This window comes from Ovis canadensis, chromosome 3 (genome assembly GCF_042477335.2).
Source record: "Ovis canadensis isolate MfBH-ARS-UI-01 breed Bighorn chromosome 3, ARS-UI_OviCan_v2, whole genome shotgun sequence".
Taxonomy (NCBI): Eukaryota; Metazoa; Chordata; class Mammalia; order Artiodactyla; family Bovidae; genus Ovis; species Ovis canadensis.
The window spans coordinates 59,982,483-59,988,268 of record NC_091247.1 but is presented as its reverse complement, the minus strand read 5'-3'; positions in this window follow the sequence as shown (position 1 = coordinate 59,988,268).

Genomic DNA, 5,786 nt, shown 5'->3' with positions numbered 1-5,786 from the left:
GAGAAGGAAATGGCAACCCACTCCAGTGTTCTTGACTGAAGAATCTCAGGGACGGGGGAGTCTGGTGGGCTGCCGTCTATGGGGTCACACACAGTCGAACACGACTGAAGTGACTTAGCAACATATCTGGTTAACAATGTTGTGATAGCTTCAGGTGGACAGTGAAGGGACTCAGCCATACATATACATGTATCCATTCTTCCCCAAGGCTCCTGGTGGGCTACAGTCCATGGGGTTGCAAAGAGTCAGACACAACTGAGCAACTAAAACTTTCATGTTTCCTTCTGCCCCGAACTCTCCTCCAGTCTAGGCCGCCACATGACATTGAGCACGTACTCTGCAATAGTTCCTTGTCAGCTATCCATTTTAAATACAGCAGCGTGTACCTGGCCATGTGATGTCCTTTTTCTGAAGGCATGAAGACTGAGTCCCGTGAGCACAAGGACACGCCCGCCTCACTCACCTCTGTGCCCATGGGGTCTAATGTAGCACCTGGTGGGGGTGGGTGGGGAGTGAATGTTATTGGAGCAAATGTGTATTAGGTTTTATCATTGGTTGTTGTTTATTGTTGGTTGTTATCACAGGGACCCAGTCCACCTTGAACTAGCTTACAGCTCTACCACTTAGCTGCCGGGAAAGCACCAGAAACTGCTCCTCCTTTTTCAGGTACAGCTTGGACAACACCAGGAAGATGCCACTGTTCTGACTCTGGTCCTGCGCCCCATGCACTATGGCCGAGGATGGAATGAGATGGCTGGAGTAAGAAAAGGAGAGCCTTGCTAACGCAAGTCAGCATACCCAGCAGACAAGCCTCAGGTGGCCCTATGGAAGCAGGGACTCTCCCAGGAGCTCGTGGACCGGATGTACTACCCAGGTGCAGGAAACGATTCTTCCCATCATCTACCTATGCCTTCCTGGACTGTCCCTTCTAGAGCTTCATGTTGACAGACTCCTCCGTTTCCTTATGTGTTGTTTGTTAGCTTTTATGGGATTATCTAATCTAAACCTTTGGTTGCAGGAGACAGACATGCTTGAGCTAGCCTGTGAGACAAGACATGGTGGCAGGAAGTATAGCATATCATGTGAGACTAACTGGAAATGTTAAGCTTATGAGAAATGAGGCATTATCGTCTGACAGCTGAAAGCCACTGTCTTCTCATTTCTGCATCTGTCTGTCTGCTCGATTCTTCCTTTCTGCAAAATGGCTTTCTCTGCTTCTCTGTATACCTGCAAAAAGTGGCCCCACTAAAGCTGATAGAGTTCTAAGTCCTCAGTTTGAGAGCAGTAACACATGGCCTGGCTTCTCTGATTTTTCACTTCCTTATTTCTGCCAGTGGGTTAGTTTGAAGCAGCTGTCCCCAAAGTCCAATCAACTATGGGCTAGGGACAAAGTTGGGCTTCCCAGGTGGCTCAGTGATAAAGAACCTGCCTGTCAATGCAGGAGACATGGGTTCTATTCCTGGGTCTGGAAGATCCACTGGAGAAGGAAATGGCAGCCCACTCCAGTATTCTTACCTGGGACATCCCACAGACAGAGGAGCCTGGTGGGCTACAGTCTATGGGGTCTCAAAGAGTTGGACACAACTTAGCAACTAAACAACAATAACAAGGGCAAAGTCAGGACATTATAGTTGACTGACCCGGTGAGCCGTGATGGTGGTGATGGGGGTAGTTCCCAGAAGAGGGGATCATGTGTTAAACAGTGTCTGCATAACTTGACCTTGATTGATGTGAACTTGTGTGCTTCATTCAATGTGCAATCATTGTGAATATTATGCTTGGGAGGCTTGTTTATCTGTAGAGTGTATGTATGTATGGGTGTGTGTATGTATATGAATGTGTGTGTGTGTGTGTATGTGAGAGGGAGAGAGGCATGATATCCATGCCTGGTGACTTCCCATCCTGTCTTTGTTTCGTTTCTCTCTGAGGCAGTTCCTGTGCTATGAGTCAGGGACTCAGTGGTGAACAAAGAAGACACAGTCCTTACTGTGACCCACCAGGGAGGCGGCTGTTGCTCAGGGTATCACACAAATCAATGTTTGAACTGAGGTCTTAGGGGCAAGGAGGGTTGAGCAATTCCATGCAGTGGACAACTGATGCCAAGTTTCTGAGGTTGGAGGAAGAGGTGAATTTGAGGAATCAAAAGGACGCTTGTGTGGCTGGAGTTCAGAGGACAAGGCGATAGCTGTTAAGCAAGCACAGCCCGGACCTCATGGCGCAGACTCTTAGGGACACTGGAAGGGCTTTGCATGTGTGCTAAAGTCTTTTCAGTCAAGTCTGACTCTTTGTGACCCTCTGGACTGTAACCAACCAGGATCTTCTGTCCATGGGATTTCCCAGGCAAGAATAATGGAGTGGGTTTCCATTCCCTTCTCCAGGGGATCTTCCTGACCCAGGGATCGAACTCCAGTCTCCTGTACTGCGGGCAGATTCTTTACTGTCTGAGCCACCATGAAGTAAGGGCTTTAGAGTTTATCTATTCATAAGACTATGGGAAACAGCTTGAGGGTTTACAGTCATCAGAATTGTAAAAGCGATACCATCTCTTTTTACAACTCTGATTCTGCGTCATGGTCTCATATCCCTAGACCCACAGGAACCAGGTTGCCCCTGGGTGCTGCTCACCTGGCCATGGTGGAGGGATTCCCCACAGTCTTCCCACAGTCCACAAGGGCCCTGCCATTGAGCCTGGTTGTGGCCCAGACTTCTGTTTCCAGGGTAAGACTTCCCTTTGGACCCTTGGGGTCTGTCCTGCCAGGAGACCTTACCTGCAACCATCTTAGTCCAAGACAGGGCTTCCAATGACAGCCAGCCTTAAGATTTCACCCCTATTCCTGACACCTGGTCTCCTGGTCCCTCCTGCTTCCACGCTTCCTTCCAACACCACCCCACCCCGACTGCCACCCTTCCCCTTCTTCCTTGTGCAGAGCACTGGCCCAAAGCAAGTCAGTCACTGTCACTGGGGTTCTTCAGAAACACCCCCACCCTCCACGGCCAAGGGTCACCATCCACCAGGAGTCCCCAAATTCCCTGATGCCTGGTCTTCCAGAGCCATCAGTCCTCCCCACCTCTGGAACATTCAGTTCCAGGTTTCTCAGGGGCTCTGGGTACCCAATGCCAGGTTCTGATCCTTCAGAGCCCTACAGCTTTGGAGGAGTGCTGGCAGGCCTGGAGAGGAGATCTTGGGAGTGGACCAGGTCCTGGGGTAGTTATAGATGCTCTCAAGTGGCCTTTCCACCCTGGATGTGCCCCTTGTCAGGGAAGCCCCAGCCTGTTCTCTGATCTACATGCCATCCCTTGGTCCTGATAGGCAGCCCAGAGTACCATCTCTGTACCGAGCCCAGGCTAGGCCAGGCCCCTGGTTTCCCAGGGGAGATATCAGACCCGTAGCCTGCAAGAATAAGCTAATACTGGCTTGGCCGAAATGTTCGTTCAGGGTTTTTATACCATCTTATGGAGAAAAACCAACCCAACACCTAAATGATGTTTCCTGTGTGGGCACCTTCCTGTGTCCTGAATTTATTAGCTCAGTCCTCACCACCCTCCATGAGGGGAGGCCACAGTCTTACCCTCATTTCCCCAGCTGTTTCCAAGATGGCACAGATGTCATTCACGAGGCTAGGTAATCTGAACCTCCGGGCACTAGGGCCCGCCTCCCAGGACTGCCCTCCTGATGCAATAACAGATTCTCACCATCCTTGCCTGCCCCATGGCCCAACTTTCCACATTTACAAAATTGAGTTCCTGATTTTTTTTAGCCAACAAGCGTTTATCTCCAAAAACTGTTTCAAAAATTCCCAGCCAGCCCCAGCCCAGGGTCCTTGGCATTCTAGGTGGTGAGGCTGGGCTGCAGAGAGCAGGAAGTGAGGCCCCATGGGAAGTCCCTGCGGTCGGGGCCAGGACGTGGCCCAGCCTGGCTCTGACACCCGGCACCTTGCACCGTGCATCCCCTGGTCTGACTTTAGGCCCCATCGTGGGCTGAGCCGAGGAGCTAGCCCAGGCCCGAGACATGGTTGGGGGACCATGAACTGCTCCTCCCAGACACATTTGAATGATAAACCTTCCCTCAAACTGCTGGCCTGTCCTTCCAGGACAGAGGAGACACACTTGGAGGTGGTGGGATCCAGATGGGGGGCAGCCACCAACCTGGCCTCCAGTTCACCTGTGCCCCAAGCAGTGGGCCCCAATATTTTTGGCATCAGGAATCGGTTTCATGGAAGACAGTTTTTCCATGGAAGGGGTTGGTGGGTGGGGTGGTGATTCAGGTGATAATGGGAAGGATGGGGAATGGTAGATGCCTGAGGGGTTGGGGACCTGTGCCCTAAGTCATTGATGACAGTAAGGTCCTGTTTCAATGCACACAATTTATAAAGCCTTCCAGAGGCTGGCTGTCATTCCTTCTTGCAGCCAGCTCCTCACCTCAGGTGGGGCAGAGAGTGACTGCTCCCTTTGCAGTTATCAGAATAAAGCCCAGGGAATAGAAGGAACCCATCCAGGGTCACACAGCTCTTTAGCTGCAGACCCGGGATGAGACCCATACCAATGCAGAACCTTGTGGGAAGCCCTTGCCTCTGCTCCCATGTATCAGCCTGGATAGTTTTAAAGTTTTCCCACTTTCCTGAGCTGTCTGCTCCCTGCTGGCAAGGTCTGGGGACCATGAAGCTAGCCAGTTCTGAATGGCAAATGGGAAAGTGGGTTGGGAACACAGACTCTTCCAGAGAAGGTGGGGAGAGCCTGACCTTTTGGACAGCATCATGCCAGCGGTTGAGCATAAGGCCTGAGGGTAACATGGATACTCCCTGCTCCCTAAGCCAAGCCCCAACCATACGGGCCTCAAACCCACCAGGAAGATCCCACCTAAGAGCCTTTGTGATTGCTGTCCCTCCGCCTGGAACATTCTTTCTCTTGCTTAATCATCCAGGTCTCATCTCAGTGGTAAAGATTCCACCTGCAATGCAGGAAGCACAGGAGATGCGGGTTCGATCCCTGGGTCTGGAAGATCCCCTGGAGGAGGGCACAGCAACCCATTGCAGTATTCTTGCCTGGAGAATCCCATGGACAGAGGAGCCTAGACAGAGGGCTACAGTCCATAGCTTGCCTTCCCAGAGAGGCTTCCCCTGACCACTTTCCCTAAAATCACACACACCCCAGGTCCCTTGAAAGCCTCATGATTTTTCTTTCCCCTCTAGCACTTACTGCTGTCTGAAGTTAGTTTACTTGTTTCTTGTCAGCCTTCTCCATAAGAACATCAGAGAGAGGTTTCTTTCGTGGCCCAGTGGTAAAGAATCCCCTGGCCAATGCAGGAGACATGGGTTCAATCCCTGGTCCCACATACTACGGAGCATCTAAGCCCGTGCACCCGTGTAACTACCGACCCTGTGCTCTAGAATCTGGGAACCACAGCTACTGAAACCCAAGCACCCTGGAGCCCATGCTCTGCAACAAGAGAAGCCACGGCAATGAAAAGCCCTAGCACCACAGAGAGTAGCCCCCCGCTCTCCATAGTAGAGAAAGCCCATGAAGAAACAAAGACCCAGCACAGCCAAAAATAAATAAATATACACATTTTTAAAAAGATCATCAGGGACCTTCTGTGGCTCTCTTTAGGCTTGCCAGAAGAGAACCTTCTTCTAGTTAAGGTTAAGGGCACACAGGGTTAAGTCTACCCACATTGTCTGGATGAAGGTGCACACACAGGCACAGACTGGGGCTCACTGGGGTTGGGTGGAAACAAAGGTCCAGCCCCACTAATCCAGCTCAGCTCCTCACATGTGACCTCCGATTTT